At 32.6% G+C, this 17,798-nt stretch overlaps 1 pseudogene; it reads right to left on the bottom strand.

Moving 5' to 3' along the window:
- Positions 1 to 12,775: 12,775 nt before the first annotated feature.
- LOC143639356 (small ribosomal subunit protein uS13 pseudogene) overlaps positions 12,776 to 17,798 on the bottom strand; it is a 29,053-nt pseudogene continuing 24,030 nt past the window's right edge.

The raw sequence follows: 17,798 nt of genomic DNA, 5'->3' as shown, positions 1-17,798 counted from the left end.
CTTTATACTTGCCTTGGCATGCTTCTCTAATGTTCAAACTATTTATAGCAGCATTATTTACAGTTAGCCATGAGGCAGAAGCTGCCCAAGCATAAACTAATAAATGAATAGACAAAGTGTGGTATTTTCATTGTTATTATTATTATTATTTATTCTCAAAAAATAAAGAAATTCTGACACGTTACAACATGTATAAACATCAAAGACAATACGCTAGCTGAAATAAACCAGTCCCAAAACACAAATAAAAATTCCACTTATGTGATACCTGTGTAATCAAATTTATAGAGACAAAAAAATAGAATGGTGATTGCCAGGGACTTGAGAGTGGAGGATTGGGGGTTATTGTTTAATATGTACATATTTTTAATTTTTCAAAATGGGAGAAGTTCTGGAGATTGGTTATTCAACAATGTCAATGTACTTAATGCTAATGAATGAAAACTTAAATGGTTATCAAGATAACAAATGCTATGTCCTTTATATTTTATAATTTTAAAAATTACTAAAAATCTGGCATTTTATTTATTTTGGGGAGTCAATTAAATAGTTATATTTAACTACCATGTATTATATATAATTGTATCATTACTGTTTATCATATATCATAAATGCATGAACTTTATAAAATATAATAGTTTTATTAAATATTTGTGCTGAAATAATTTGAATGGCATGATAGAAAAATCTGAAATAAATAATAAATAATTATTTTTAAAGCATACAATGAAGACATAATTAGTTTTTGTTTTCCTGTAAGATTTCTCTGATACCAGTGATTGTGAAAAAACCTGAGTAAAAAGTTGTCTGGTGAAACAGTTCTGATAACTATTGCCTATTAAATGTCAAGCATATGATAGTTTCATTTGATTTTAGAATTGGGATAATTCCCTTTTTTAAAACATGGGATGATTATTATATTTGGAAAATTTCAGTTCCAAACTGCAGGCTGTTTATTGCAGAAACATGATACTCCATGGTTGGAGACTTATTTATACCAAAAGCCTTCTGCCACTAGTGAGAACTGATATCATGTATACAGGGACTAAAAGAGAAAAAGAATGTGAAGAGGATACACATAAGTCTCAGTCTTGAAAAGAAATATATTCCTAAAACACAAAGTGATTTTCAAAATCATGTTGAAACTACAAAATTTCATGTGACTTTAAACATGATAGTTACATAAATAATGACACATGTCTTTACATAAAGCCACTGCTATTATCTCTGTCCCAATATTTTGTTCATATATTTCTCCTTAGACAGGAATTTTGGGTAAATTTTGGGTAAACTTGGTATCAATTTGTCAAATATTTTGATCAGAGCAATGCAAACCTGACTAAAACAATGCAGACTTTATAATTAAGGTAAATTTGGATAAAGGAATATATATGTACATAGAGAATTAAAACCATTTACAAAATCAATGTTTGTGCCTATCAATGGATGAATGGATAAATAATTTTTGATTGATACATCTATATATCCGTGTGTGTGTATGTATATGTGTATATATGTATATATGTACATATATATATACATATACATATATATATACACATATACATATATATACATATATAGATACACACACACATCTGTGAATATAAAGCTACAGATATATATACAAAAAGGAATATTGGGCCAGGATTGTGGCTCAGTGGTAGAGTGCTTGCCTAGCATGCATGAGGCACTGGGTTTCATCCTTGGCACCACATAAAAATAAACAAATAAAAGTATTGTGTCCATCTACAACTGAAAAAATATTTTTAAAAAAGTAATATTATTCAGCCATAAAGAAGAATGAAATTCTATCCTTTGCAGCAAAATCAACATATTTACTGCAAATTCTAGCCAGAGCAATTACACAAAAAGTAGAAATAGAAGTATGTGAACTGAAATAAATAAAAATAAATAAAAACTGATCTTTTTATTAAAATCCCTTCTATTCACCTTTAAAGAGAACCTTCTTTATTTCAGGCTTATAATCTAACACTTTGCTATTACAACAACTTCCTCAGTATGCTTGTTGGGTAAACAACCAAAAATTAGTATCTCCTTACTGGAAATGCTACAACCATTTTGCAAAAAGCCAACAACATGATCTATTTGAAAAGCAATATTACAAATAGTTTAGCTGCTTAAAATGCTTCTATGGGTCCTAGCCACTTGTAGAATAGGTTCTAAATTTCTTAAAAATGCCTTATGACCCCCTCACCCCTTTTTTTCCCTAACCCCATCATTTCTCATTCCCTATTTCAGACACTAATAACCCTGACTAGTCATTAATTCCTTCATCCACTATTTAATTTTGCTTTACAAAGACTTTTATTATAATGTCCAAGGATATCCTTCATCTCTTTCCTATTCCTATTCTCACAGCCAATGCGTACTTGCACTATAACTAAGTAAACACACTATTTTCTTCCTGAATTCCTCATTTTAAATCATGGTATGCATTTCTCCTAGGCATCCAGTAACACCATGTGCACATTTCTATTAGCACATTTATTGTTTTATTACTTATCTTTTATCTTCAGTGTTTATCAAAATAAATTATTATTGCCATTCAATGCTAGTTGGTTTCATAAATCTTACAGAGATTTTTTTTAAAAAAATGTTTAAAAAAAAGGAAAGAAAGAGAGAAAGGAAGAAAGGAAGAATGGATGGATGAGGGAAGGACAGGGAAGGAAGGAAAGAAGGAAGGAATTCTACTGTAGAATATATTTGACATTTGAATATATTTTCCCTCATAGTAAGGTTTCTTTTCATTCCTAGATTCCACCATTTGGGGGAGAATGAAAGAAATTTTAACAATGGATTGATATTTTCCTTTTTGTCTCACACATATATCTCATGGCTGGATATGCCAGATATCCTCATTCATCAAGCCAGATTGTCTGATACAAGACTTTATATGTGATATTTCTCTCTCCATTGTCAAAAGTTTTATTCAGAATGTTGATTTCTAAGATCAGGACTTTCCCAACTATTACTTTTATCTGGTCCTTTGATTGAAAAGAAGTAATGTTTTTTATGGCAGGTAGATTTGCTTCTTAAATTTATTGTCCATCTATATTCCACTTTAACTTGCAAATTGGACACTGTGCTTACAAAGAGATATTTTTCTAGTCTTCACAGCTCTAAAGCCAGGTCTTCTTTTATTCAGGAATTAATGCAGTGGTCCCCTGTGGCCAGAGAGAAGGAAAGTTTAATGCTCAGGGCTTCTTTTTCATGTCCTCAGCCTCCACCGTTACAAAATATGCAGTCACACAGTTTATTTATTGCCAACCACAGCCTTTATTATGCATATTTCTATCTTCATAGACTAGTGTAAATATAAATAAAATAGCAAATAAAAAGTATGTAAAACAGCATGACAGAGATAATTTAAATGGAAAAAATGAAATAAGAAATTCTGAATGTGGAAATGAGTCATAAATGTCATTTCTATATTTTGAAGAATACAATTATACATTGTTTTGATACTAGATATAATATAAAACTATAAACCTACTTTAAATCCACAAAAGCAATAAAGTTTAAACATCAAGGTTGACAGTCTCATTATATAGTACATTTGCCCATCCTCAAGACTGCTTCAGAGATATCCAAAGAAAATGTATTTCTATGATCCATGGAAATATCTAGTCTCCAGCCACATCTCTGGAGATCATATAGTCCAGAAGCAATTTATTTGAGAAATCTAAGAAATTGAGCTTCACTAACCAAAACAAAAACAAAATTAAAAATAAAAACAAAACAAAACAAAAATGATTTCTGTATTTCTACTCTACCATTTTCATTAAACTTTTTACTCATGCCAGCTCTCACTTATCCATATTTAAAGCAATGTAAGATAATTCTGATAATTACAAATTCCCTAAGCATTGAAAAAACGTCTACTTTAAAACTATGGTAGCAACCCTTGGAAAGAAGTTCATGAAGACTGTTTATTTTCAGTTTTGACTAGTCAATAGTTCCACAGTAAAGTAAAATCCTCTTAATATAAAGAACATAATGGGCTATGAAAACTTCTTAAATTATGCAATAGTGAACTCTACCTTACTTAACGATCTTACTAAGCATTCAATAGGGGTTTTTTTATGTTTTTGTTAGCACATTACAGTAATACAAAATATTAAGGTTAATTTTGACATCCATGAAATATAATTTGCTCCACTTCAGTTCCAGATACTTCTTTCCCTCCTCTCACTTTTCCAACCCTTTCCCTATTTCCCTTCCTCTGTTCTACTGGTGTTTCTTCTTTTTATTTATAGTTCTTTAAAATTGGTGCTTTATAGATATAGATAAAGGTGGAATTCACTGTGTTAAGTCCTTATATGTACATACCATAATTGGGTCAATTTCATTCCACCATTCCTCCCTTTTCCTTTCTTTCCCTCCTCCCTCCCGCTGTATCGCTTTCCTACTATACTGATCTCCCTTCCATTTTCATGGGATTCCCCCCACACAACAGTGTTTTTTGAGAACTAGGGTCAATTAGGAATTAATATAACTTTCTAATGTTAAATGAAATGTTTCAAATTACACAGTGAGAGATTAGTTAGTATAATAATATTGTGATTTTATCCAAAACTTAAAATTAGCATATTATATAATATATTTATTAAAAATAAAACATTACACCATCATTTTTCTTTTATAAAAATATAAACTCAAACTCAACATACAATATGGTATGCTATGATAATGGAAACCTTATTTAATAAAGATATACTTTTCAAAATGAATATATTTGTGTATATATATATATATATATATATAATTGATAAAATAATTGACCACCTAAAATAATTTGGGTGGGCATATTTTCTGAAGGACAGTTTGGTCTTTAATCAATTTTCATAACAGGCATTTCAGGAATAATCCTCTGATCGAATATTTTTTAAAAACTAGTGGTTTTTAAAAAAACTTGTATGATTCCAAAACATTTACAGCCAAATAATATGGGATTATAAGATTTGATGCAGATTTGAACACCATGGTAATGCAATATACCCATTAGGAAGACAAAAGGGTAAAGTTAAGTATCATTCATTCTTTGTATCATCATTATTTTATGAAACCCTTATATAAATAAATCTTAATTGGCAGTGGATGTAAAAGTGATGTCGTGAAACAATACATAGTACAGAAATTTTAAGAATCAGCTACTGTGAGTGTGAAAATAAATTACAAACACATCAAGGTTGCTAAATATGTGAAGAATTTCAGCTGGGAAAATTGCAGTTCAAAATTAAGGGTAGAATTTGGTTTTAGTGCTATGAATCAAACTGTCATTCTCTATTTTCTTGGTTTCTGTTAATATTTGCTACCAATCCTTCTCAGAGTAATAACATTCAGTCAATAAGTGTTTTTAATTAATTAAATACAATATATAAATTATCTAACATATATTAGGTGTTGATATATTTTAGTTTTACTATATTTGAACAGAATAATCCAATTTTACTTATTTTGTTTCATTTATATCCTTATTTTCATTATTAATTGTACCAATATATATTTCTTAATTTAGTAGTTTTTTTTTCTTTCCACCATAAATGGAAATAGACAGCAACATTATTGGCCAGATAGTTTTTGATTGTTCTTTAAAACAAAACTTCCAAATCTGGTTCTTGGAAAAAAAATACAGCTGATATGGAATATTTAGATTATATCATTTTTAAAATTTTTTATTAGTTATTGATGGACCTTTATTCATGTATTTGTTTATATGTGGTGCTGAGAATCGAACCCAGTGTCTCACTCATGTAGGCAAGTGCGCTAACACTGAGCCACAACCCCAGCCCCTAGATCATATCATTTTATGTATAAAATGTTTTGTTTTGAAGTATGTGGAGGGATTGAGTTTCTCTTCATTGTGAAATGCAATTCATATAAAAGAAAGATCCATGCTCACAATTAATAAAATGTTCCACTTTGCTGTGAATTATTTTGAACATGTATATTATTTAAAGATCAAGGAGTGTATTTATAATATTTTCTTAAGGAGAGAATTTACATAGCCAGGCATGGTGGTGCACACCTGTAATCCCAGCGGCTAGGGGATTACAGGTTCAAAGCCAGCCTCAGCAATTTAGTGAGGCCCTATGCAACTTAGTGAGACCTGGTCTCTAAATTTAAATATATATATGGCTGGGAATGTGGCTCAGTGGTTAAGCACCCCTGGGTTCAATCTTTGAACCAAAAGAAGAAGAAGAAGGAGAAGGAGAAGGAGAAGGAGAAGGAGAAGGAGAAGGAGGAGAAGGAAATTTACCCATCAGTTTTCTGAACATGCAAAATATTTATGATATGGTGTTGATACATATAAGATAATTATTATTTAATATTTACTCTTGGTCAGGCACTAGGCTATAGAAATGACAACAAAGAAAACAACTTTGAATAGTCATTTTCTCCTTAGATTCTCAGGCTACTGAGACAGGTCATTTTAAATAAATATGTGTGACCAATGCTTTAAAATGCTGTTATCAGCAAATGAAACCGGACACTCATCTTGGTCCAGAGAAAAAGGCAAAATTAGAACCCATACTGCTGATGTGAGGGAAGAGTAACCCATAAGATTAAAATGAAAATATTATTTAGAGACCTTGTATGTATTTACAAATACACATGCATATATACATATAAATATACATATACATATGTAAATATATTGTAAACATAAATATATTGCAAACATAATAACTATAAATATTAAAATATATCATAAATATTGTGTATATCTCACTGCAGATCTTATGGTATCAGCTCAAAGTAGCCTTTTTTTTTTTTTTTGGTACTGGGGATGGGGATTAAACTAAGGGACACTTAATCCCTGAGCCACACCCCCCAGCCCTATTTTGTATTTTATTTAGAGACAGGGTCTCACTCAGTTGCTTAGTGCCTCAATAAATTGCTGAAGCTGTTTTGAACTCTTGATCCTCCTGCTTCAGCCTCTAGAGCGGCTGGGATTACAGTCTACAGCACCCAGCAGAAAGTAGTTTTTGACACTCAGAAGAGGAGATCAACTGCTTCATTATCATCCCAATTCATTGTTTAAGAAGGAAATAGAGCCTGATATCTTAAACCCATGATATATTTCATGATTTATATGAGTATTGAATATATATGTACATATTATGTTGTATATAATTTTAATATTTTTTAAGCTATCCTGCTCAGTTTGTTGCCTCCCCTGGATACTGCAGTAGGTACATGAGGGATCATTTAGAGTAATAAATTACAGAAGAGATAACCTCTCCACACTGCATCAACTCTTCCACACACATAAAATATTGCTGTATCTATGATATATTCTACTTGCATTGTGTTTGTATGGGAGTCTCTAGATTAGTATTATCCAATAGACATTTCTGCAGCTATAGAACTGTTGTAGTGTAGTACACTCTAGCTGCATGTGACTATAAAGTATTTGATATCTGTTAGTGAGACCAAAGAACTGGAATTTTTAAATTATTCTCTAATAATTTTGATGCAAATGGTAATTATCACAGGTGAATAGTGACTACTAGACAGTGCACTAGATTGGATCAGTCAAAAATCAATCTTATTGCCAATGGAGCAGAGCTTGCTAGGTGGTTCATTACACATTACACATTTCATTATATTAGCCTTTCAGAAAATGGGCTCCAGGCCTACCTAGATGAAAATTTCCAATATCAGCATTATTGATATTTTGGATCATATAATTCTTTGGTATGTGTGTAGGGGAGGTGTTCTGTGTATTACTCCTAACCTTTATTTGTCTCTTGGATGATAGAAACATCAATATCCCCAACTTAGGGCAACACGATATCTTCAGGTATTGTCAAATGTCACCTGGAATTTAAGGAGCATCCATTAGAGAACCACCATTAAGTGTAATTATTCCTGTTGAAATTCTGACCCTTCTTTGGGAAAACTGTCTTTAAGAATACCTGGCTTATTTAAAGAGGTTCATTGACATGTCCTGTGGACTGAATGTCTGAATATATGTATGGAATATCTGAAGTTATGACTATGTAGTCAGAGGTGGAGAGAAAACAATGAAGGAAAAAAAGAAGTGGAGAACTAATTCCATTACAAACTCAATAAAAGATTAAATTTTAAATCAGATACTTTTGAGTCTTTGCACTTTTGACTTTGCAATGTGACTTGCTCTGTGTTTCCTTGGAATTACTGTCCATTTGAAGAGTTTCTAATTTTACATTATTTGGGCACATTTAATTTAACAAGTATTTAAATAGCATTCTTAAATCTCACCCCTGTGTGATAAGAATAGAAATAAAAATCTGTTCTAAATCTGTTCAGGGTCAGAGTCACATTTATAACCTCAAATGAAAGCAAATTGACACAGTACACGTGAAGAAGGAATGGATCTGGTCACAGGCAGTGAGGGTGAAGAAGGTATTGTCTATAGGTGTAGTCCTAAATACAAAAATTCTAGAAGCAACAGTTATATACAGTCATAGAAAGAGGAGTCTCTGGATTCAAGTCTAGTCAGGCATATTCAAGCTGTATGACCTTTGGAAATTATGTTCTTCATAATTTCTTCATAATATTCTTCATGTCCTTCAGCCTGAATTTTCTCATATTAATTGTATTAAGGAAAACTCTATCTAGGTCCTTCATCTTTGATTTAGCATTAAGAATAAACTAAAATGCTATGAGTATTCATAGCATTATAAACACAACTAGATAATCATCTCTTTATGAGCTCATCGTGTAATCTGGGCTGCAATAACTTATACTTACATTCATAATGAAGGCCTACAACAATGTAATAACTACCTGTGATTTTTTTTCAGAGTACATAGTATATATTAATTTTTAGTAAAACATTTCTCATTTATCTGAAAAGCTTGACTTCGGTCTACCAAATTAAAGTTGATTGTATAGACTATAATTTGTCATTGTGCTAATGTTCTCTTTATTTTTTAAGCTGAAATATTAATATCTTTGGTGGTTTTAATTCAAAATTTTAAGCTTTTTTGGAAACAAATCTACATGTGTTTACTAATAACTTAAGTGCACATTTCATTCTATTTATTCCTACTGAGTGTAGAAAGATGCCTCCATGATTTGTTGGGGATCATCTTAGATATAGAGCTATATATGATAATAAGGAAGATATAATTCAATTCAGCAATTATCAAATGCCTTTTATTTTCAGGTGGTTATTAAGGAAATATGCCAGCATTGTATTTTAAAAAATTGTCAATTCTTGACATAATACTTCTAAATATGTTTTAGATTTCAAATTATTTGTTTCTCTCTATCCCAAAGAAAATATGATATAGGAAAATACCCATAATAAAAGGCAAAAGAGATTTTGACTGTATGGTATGTTGAGGAATAACACTTTAAAATTGTGCTGTGATGTTTTAAAATCGAAACCTAGAATGCAGTTTTGCAAGGTAGGTAGGGATTATGAAAATATGATGAGCTCAAATAAAATCAGCTTTTAAATTTTGAGGGAGTTCTCTAGGAATTGTGCATTATAGACCACATTGTGAAAGTATGATATTTAAAATAAAATGCATGTCAATAAAATATGTCTTGACTATATGAAAGACTAATATTAAGAAAACTTGGGGAAATTGTTATATAAGTTCCATTTCAAAAATAGCTCTAAATTTTTTAATTGATGATGTTGTAAACATATGTAAGGTGAATGCTTTGGTTTAAATGTTTGTGTCCCTTGCCAAAATCCATGTTGAGGTGTAATCCCCAGTGCAACAATATAAACAGGTAGAGATGATTAGGCCGTCAGAACTCAGTCCTTGTAGATGGGATTGTTGCCCTTCTAAATGGGATTGTTGCCCTTCTAAAAAAAACTTAACAAGGAGCAAATCCATCCCTTTTATTCCCTTTGTTCCTTCTGCCATGTGAAGACAGTGTTCTTCCCCACCAGAGGACACAGTAATAGGCTTCATCTTGGAAGTACAGAGTGAAATCTCACAGGACACCAAATCTGCCAGAGAATGGATGGATATTGAATGATGGATATTTTCAGATTCCAGAACTACAAGAAATACTTTCTATGATTTGCAAATTACCCAGTCTATAGTATTTACTTATAGCAACATAAGAAAACTAATCCAGTAAGGATCTCCATGAATAAGTTTTTTGAAATGATTGAAGAAAAACTGAGCAAAGGAGCTTGGCCTAATTACTTTCTCTATTTGTTTATATTAAAAAGGTTTGATTGCCTTGATTAAGTGCACTACTATGATACATAGATGGTCTGTTAATAAACAATGTCAGAAAATGAAGTATTTCCAACAGAGTTAATATTTTATAGTGTTCCATGAATTCAGAAATATTAATATATAAATATTTTTACAATAAGATGATTCCAACCCAATAAAGTACATTGATGATGGAATAGAATCCCCAAATTCTGGATTAAGAATTAATTTATTTTAATGCTCTTGGAAGACACTACCTATTTGGATAAATCAATGTTGGGGTAAGCCTCAGGGAGTTATAAAGTATATAGAGAACACAGAAAAGAGTTCTAAGGTATAAAGTTATTTGAATTACTGCAGTTTTATAGAAGAGCTTTTTAAAATTTTTATTTGTTCTTTTTAGATATACATGACAGTAGTGTATATTTTGACATATTATACAAACATGGGTTATATCTTATTCTAATTAGGATCCCAGTATAGGATGTGGAGATTGATTGTGGTGTATTCATATATGTACATAAGAAAGTTTTATCAAATACATTCCACTGTTTTTCCTATTCCTATCCTGCTCCCTTTCCTTCATTCCCCTTTGTCTAATCCACTGAACTTTTATTCTTCTCCTCCCCCACACCCTTTTTGTGTGTTAGCATCCATGTATCAGAGAGAACATTCAACCTTTGTTTTTTTGTTTGTTTGGTTTTTTGTTTTGTTTTGTTTTGTTTTTGGAATTGGCTTATTTCACTTAGCATGATAGTCTCCAGATTCATCCATTTACTGGAAAATGTCATAGTCATTGTTTTTTTTTTATGGCTGAGTAATATTCTGTTCTCTCTATATACCACATTTTCTTTATTCATTCATCTGTTAAGAGCACCTAGGTTGGTTCCATAGCTTTGCTATTGTGACTTAAGCTGCTATAAACAGTGATGTGGCTGTGTCACTGTAGTATGCTAAGTTTAATTCCTTTGAATATACACTGAAGAGTGGTATAACTGGGCCAAATGGTGATTTCATTCCTAGTTTTTGAGGTATCTCCATACTGCTTTCCAGAGTGGTTACACTAATTTGCAGTTCCACCCGCAAGATATCAGTATATCCTTTTCCCCACATTTATTGTTGCTTGTATTCTTGATTGAAAGTGTCCCTAGTCCCTTCGTGATCGATGGTCACTCGGCTACCTTGTCACGGGGCAGGGGAGGGGGGGGGCAGTGTAGAGACACAAAATCAACACACAGACTCCGGGAGCTGGTAAGAGAACTGGCTGGAGACCCGCCTCAGTTCATAGTCCAGTAGCTCAGTTTATTTTTAGAATGCACACAACAGTTATAGGGGTTGAGTGGGGCATTCCTGTCAATCATACATAAGCAAGACAATATCCATAAGCCAATCATCTTCTGCCTAATGTAACCACACTGTGAGGAAACTCTAAATATTGCTGTCCTGGCAGAAAGCAATCTGGAAGTGTCTTTAGCCCTTACTGAGTCAGGGGTTTCATGCCCTGAAGCCCCTGACTCTCAGTCTCTTGGCTGGGCAGTTTGGCAATGCTGACCACAAGTGCTGAGGATGTAGTTTCACCCCATCCTGCAGGCGCTCCTGTCAGGCCTGAAGGAAGGTGGATATTTCAAGCACTTCCAAGCTGCTAGTAGCTGCTAGCTGTGACTGAAACTTATTCCAACACTTGATCATTGACATTCTCACTGGAGTGAGATGAAATCTCAGTGTAGTTTTAATTTGCATAGAAGATCTTTTATTATAATGATAAGAAGACTCCTTAAAGATGGAAGGGTGGGGGCGGGGAGTCAATTATTTGGGAGTTTGTGCTTTGCAGTGAATAGAAGCCCAAAACAAATTCACACATTGTAACCGAACAAATGAAAGAAAAAATTTCCCCTGGTATGGTTGGAGGAGTAATTTAGGATAAATAACTAACTGACTTCTAGTCAGAGCTATAGAAATAATTCATATATGTTGCTTTATTTAAAATTTATGAAGCACATGTGACCTCCTTGAACTTGGAATCAAATCAAATGCTACAACCTCAAATGTTTATGTCAACAAGAACCTTACTTCTGCTTCTTGAGTTCTTCTCATAATACAGAGTCCAGATCTCCAAGTCTTTCACCCATTTTTTAATGACACATATGTGGGTGTGCTTGCTGACCTTTTGTGTCAGCAGATCTTATCTAAAATCAACACAAATTAGCACTGAATTTCTAATAATGTTTGAACTCCAATGGGATGTTACAAGTGTTTCAACCCTTTCCTCCCATGTTTCTCATTAGCTCTTAGGCAAATTTATTCATCTCATTCCCAATAAACAAGATCAATACCAAAAGCTATTGAAAGGAGCCTTCTGGGCTTGGCTGACTATAATCTAGATATATATGTCTCCCAAGTTTACAAATGACTCGTTTTTCATATTTGAAAAATTAATAATTGACATGTAAGAAGAAGTAGAAAGCGAGGGCAAAAAGAGAGAGAGATGGAAAAAGAAAGAGGAAGAGAATGAGAAATTCCAAGATGAATTTTTTTTTAGTATATAAACTGTTTATTAACAGAAAAGGCCTACAGACTCATTTCTTTATGGACACATCCACAGTATACCCACAGTGCCCAGTGTTCTTGGTATGCTGGCCTCAGACATGAAGTCCCAGAAGTGGCACAGCCCACTCTGGGCCCTAATCTTCTAGTTTCTCTAGGTCTTCCCCAAGCTTGTTGTCTAGACCCCTGGCTGGAACCTGGCTGTATTTTTCATCCTTTACATCCTTACATCTTTTCAAGAACCAGTCTGGGATCTTGTAGTCTCATGGATTCTGCATAATTATGATTACATGTTCAACTACATTCTCAGTGAGTTCTCCAGCCCCTTGGTACGGACAATATCTGCTTTCCTCAATACCATATGAGCTTGTTTATTTTCCCATTCCCCTCAAAACCTCTTATATGTAGATTCTGCAATCTGTATTTGGGGTAAAAATGGGAGTTCATAACTCACTTGAAGCTAATGTATGCTAATGTATGAAATATGATATGTCAAGAGCTTTGTAAGGTTTTGAACAACCAATTAAAAAAAATACCCATATGAGCATATCTTTGCCCCACACCCTTAATGGCAATGATGGCAAAGGCTCTTTTCTGCTACCCATTGAAATTTGTGTTGAGTACTTGCAAAAAGTGCTGGAACTTCTCAGGAATCACTCTAGATATGGCAGCAGCAGATTGGTAGCCTGCAGGCCTCCTGTGGAATAGAATAGATTAATTACTTTACAGAAGGATTTCAGGTCTTTCTTAAAAATGTTTAAACTTAATGTACCCATGAAGGTTGGATCAAATCCTGTTTCCAATATTCGTAAGGACACATATGCTGCTATTCAGTGAAGACAATTATTATGATGCAGATCATTGTGTACTGTGTCATTTTAGTAACAATAGAAACTATGTGTAGTGAACTGAGGGCTGTAGTGCATGCCTGAAATCCCAGTGGTTTGGGAAATTGAGGCAGGAAGATCACAAGTTCAAGGCCAGCCTCAGCAACTTAATGAGACCATGTCATAAAAATATATGTGTGTGTGTATGTTCCATATATGTGTGCGTATATATAGAACTGAGAATGTGACCCAGTGGTAAAGTGCCATAGGTTCAATCCTCAGAAAAATTACAAATAAATAAATAAAGATATATAATGAACTCATCTCAAAATCATTTTTTCTGTATTTCTAAAAATATACTAGTTTTTGTTTAAAAAGCTGGTTTAAAAATAGATGACATATGGTGTAAAAGACAGAGATAAAACAAATGAAATTTTTTCTGTAATAATACAATACTCAAAACCATATCCTATTTACAACAGGAATGAGATGCTATATGGAAATTCAGAAAACAGAAAAATAATGTAGGAGAACTTGTATCAGCAGCAATCAGATAAAATCCATTCTGCATTTCTAGTAAAGAAGATTTAGAGGCTTATACACAAGTTAGAATTTTTTTAGCAAAGGTGAGGGTAAGAAGGATCAAAATCTACAATTATTTTCATAGGAGTAGAAATTGCAGGGACCACAGTCAATTACAACACACTCAATTGACTGATTTTCAAGAGAGCACTTGGTCAACTGATTTGGGGACTTAATGACATCTGTAACATCTGTTCACAGCAATATGTAAATTAGTGTTTGATTGAGTAACTGGGACGTATATATACTCCAGGGAATGGGAAACTTGAGGAGACATCTTAATATTCTCCCTGTCATAATGCCTACAGGCCATAGGTTAATATTTGTCTCCTTGGGGAACTCTTACAAATTTTCCCAAGGACACATGTGGAAACATGTTTATTAGAGCATTGTTTGTAAGGAACTAGTCAGAAACAATTTAATGTAAATGTCTATTAATAGATTAATGGATAAAAAAGGTATTATTTTTATATAATGTGAAACAGTGGGCTGGGGTTGTAGTTTGGTGGCAGAGCATTTCCCTAGCATGTGCAAGACCCTGAGTTCAATACTTCATACCAAAATAAAAAAGGTTAAAAAATATGAAATATGTAATTAAGCCATATGTATCAAAATACATGAACCTCAAATATATAATGTTGAAAAAATGCCAGTTTTAGCAGAATCCATAAAGTTTTATATCATATTTAAAAGATAGTATCTGCAATACTTCTCTTAGGGGTATCAAAGCAAATAACACCTATAATATAATTAACTTTAAAAAAAAGCAATTAGGATGTAGACAGGAACTTCACAGAATGTGAAATTTTAATTTAATATAAAATAAGCGTTTTATTAGAAATTTGGAAAGTGCACATTATACAACTAGATACTACTTCATATCCTTCTGAAGTTCTGGCAACAACTAAAAAGTGTGAAAAGCCTCGTATAGGCTAAGATCATTCATAGAATGTCAATAAATATGCATATCGATGTAATTATTTTGTCCATTACTTTTTGGCAATGACTGGTTATTGAAAATGTCATAATCTGAGTACTTAGAGGGATTCCTTCTGTCATGAAAAGGAGGTGTACATGATTATATTCATTGCCAATTTCTCAGGCACGGTGGCACACACCTGTAATCCTAGCAGCTTGGAAGGCCAAGGAAGGAGGATTGAAAGTTCAAAGCCAGCCTCAGTAACTTAGTGAGGCCCTAAGCAACTTCATGAGACTCTGTCTGTAAATAAAATTAAGAAAAGTTGGGAGTTGGGGATTTTTTTAAGCTTTTTTATTTTGATATGAAGTATTGAACTCAGGGCCTTGCACATGCTAGGGAAGTGCTCTGCCACCAAACTACAAAAAAAAAAAAAAAAAAAATTGAAACTACCTAAATGTCAATAATAAGAGAAGAAATTAACAAATAGGGGGTCATTAGCATACATTGAATATTATATCTCTGTTTTTCTAGTAGTCATAGCTGATTGAATGGAAGACTATTTTGTGTGTTTCTTAATGTCCATGATTCCACTGATAGGTATTTGGAGACTTTTTAGTGTACTATGCTTGCCCACGTGTGTGACTGTTAAAATAAATGTGTATATTCCTTTTAAAGAAACTTTATGTAAGAATTATGAAATGTGTTACAATTTTGAGGTTTAGCAATAATTATCTAAGTGGGTGCTACTATAGCTATTATGTAACATGGCAAGAACAGAGTGATCAGTAACCTGGATTTTGAAGTGATTCAGATAAGGCAGAGAGGAATGATGATCATCATCTCCACAAAATGTTTATAATATCTTACAAATACTGAGGACACAAACCATAAAAGTCCTAAATAAATCCAGAAATATACTGTGTAAATGCATTGGAAATCTTAAAATAGTGAAGATATCAGTTCCTCCCAAATTGGTCTATAGATCTGTAGGTTTGCCTTAATTACTTTGAAAATTTCAGCAGTTTTTTGTAGACATAGAAAAAGCTTATTCTAAAATTTATATGGCATGGCACAAGCCTGTAATAGCTAAAATAATCTTCCAAAAGAATAAAGTGGGAAAAATATTTTTACCCAATGTTAAGGTTTACTACATAACTATGATAATAATGACAATGTAGTGTTGGTGGAGGAACAGAATGAAGACCCAGAGGCAGACCTTCACAATGTGCCCTACTAATTTTTGACAAAGGTGCAAAACTAATTCAATGGAAAAAGTATAACCTTTTCAACACACACTGCCATAGCAATTGGACATGCCATGTTTTAAAAAAAAATCAACTGGACATCCCTACATTAAAGAAAAAAAATCTTGACCTAAACTTCACTTCCTATTTAAGAATTAACTTAAATGTTAAAGGTAAAATTTTAAAACTTTTGAAATAACATACAGGAAAATCTTTGGGTACTGAGTTATGTGAAAAGTTCTTAGACCTTCGACCAAAAGTATAATCCTTAAGAGGAAATATTGATAAATTGGACCTCATAAAAATAAAAACTATGCTCTGCAAAAGATCCTGTTAAGAGGATGAAAAGCTATCCAACAAGGAACTAGTATATATAACATATAAACTCACAAAGTTCAACAGTAAAAAATAAATGATTCTTGTAAAACTAATTATGCACTCATGGGAATTTATCTCATACAAATAAAAATTCATGTTCACATCCAAAGTTTTACACTAATAAACTGCTTGTAGTGGCTTTATTTTATTAGTCCAAATTGGAAACACCAAAATATCCCTCAAGGGATGAATGGCTAAACAAACTATGGTACAATTCCTACCATGGCATTTTGGTATAAATAACTTTCTTGGTGATATAAGATGTTAGAGAATTGGCAATAATAATTTTCAGGGGCCAGGAATGAGGCATACTTGGTATAAAGGCAATACAAAGGATCCCGGTGGTGATGGAACAATATGTCTTCACTGAGTTAATACTGATATCTTGTTTGACAGATATATAGTACTAACATTTTACAAAATGTCATCATTGGGGAAACATGATAAAGTATATACCAGGTCTCTCTGTATTGTTTGTTATACATGCATGTGAATATATAATTATCTCAAAAAAATTTTTAATTAAAATTCAGTATAATTAATGATTAAAATTCTAGGTTCTAGAAACAGACTACCTGGTTTCAAATTCTTATTCTACAAATTCAGGGTTTTTTGCTAGAAGAGTAGATTTTAGGTACTCTTGCCACAAAAATATATAGGATGATAGCTATATTAATTTTTATGATTGTAGTGACCATTTCACTAACTATATGTATATGAAAATATCATGTTATACACATTAAGTATATACAATGACTTTTTTTAAAAGACCACAAGAGGCTGCGGTTGTGGCTCAGTGGTAGAGCACTTGCCTAGCATGTGTGAGGCACTGGGTTCAATTCTCAGCACCGCATATAAATAAATAAAGGTTCATCAACAACTAATAAAATATTTTTTAAAAAAAGATAAGTAGTAAAAATAAGTTAGGAGCTGGGGTTGTGGCGCAGCAGTAGAGCACTCGCCTAGCACATGTGAGGCCCTGGGTTCGATCCTTAGCACCACATAAAAATAAATAAATAAAATAAAGGTATTGTATCCAACTACAACTAAAAACTAAATATTAAAAAAGTCAGAGTTATAAATGTGATGGTTTATCCATACAGTC

This window comes from Callospermophilus lateralis, chromosome X (genome assembly GCF_048772815.1).
Source record: "Callospermophilus lateralis isolate mCalLat2 chromosome X, mCalLat2.hap1, whole genome shotgun sequence".
Taxonomy (NCBI): Eukaryota; Metazoa; Chordata; class Mammalia; order Rodentia; family Sciuridae; genus Callospermophilus; species Callospermophilus lateralis.
The sequence above is the reverse complement of the archived record's forward strand: the minus strand, read 5'-3'. Positions and strand labels throughout refer to the sequence as shown.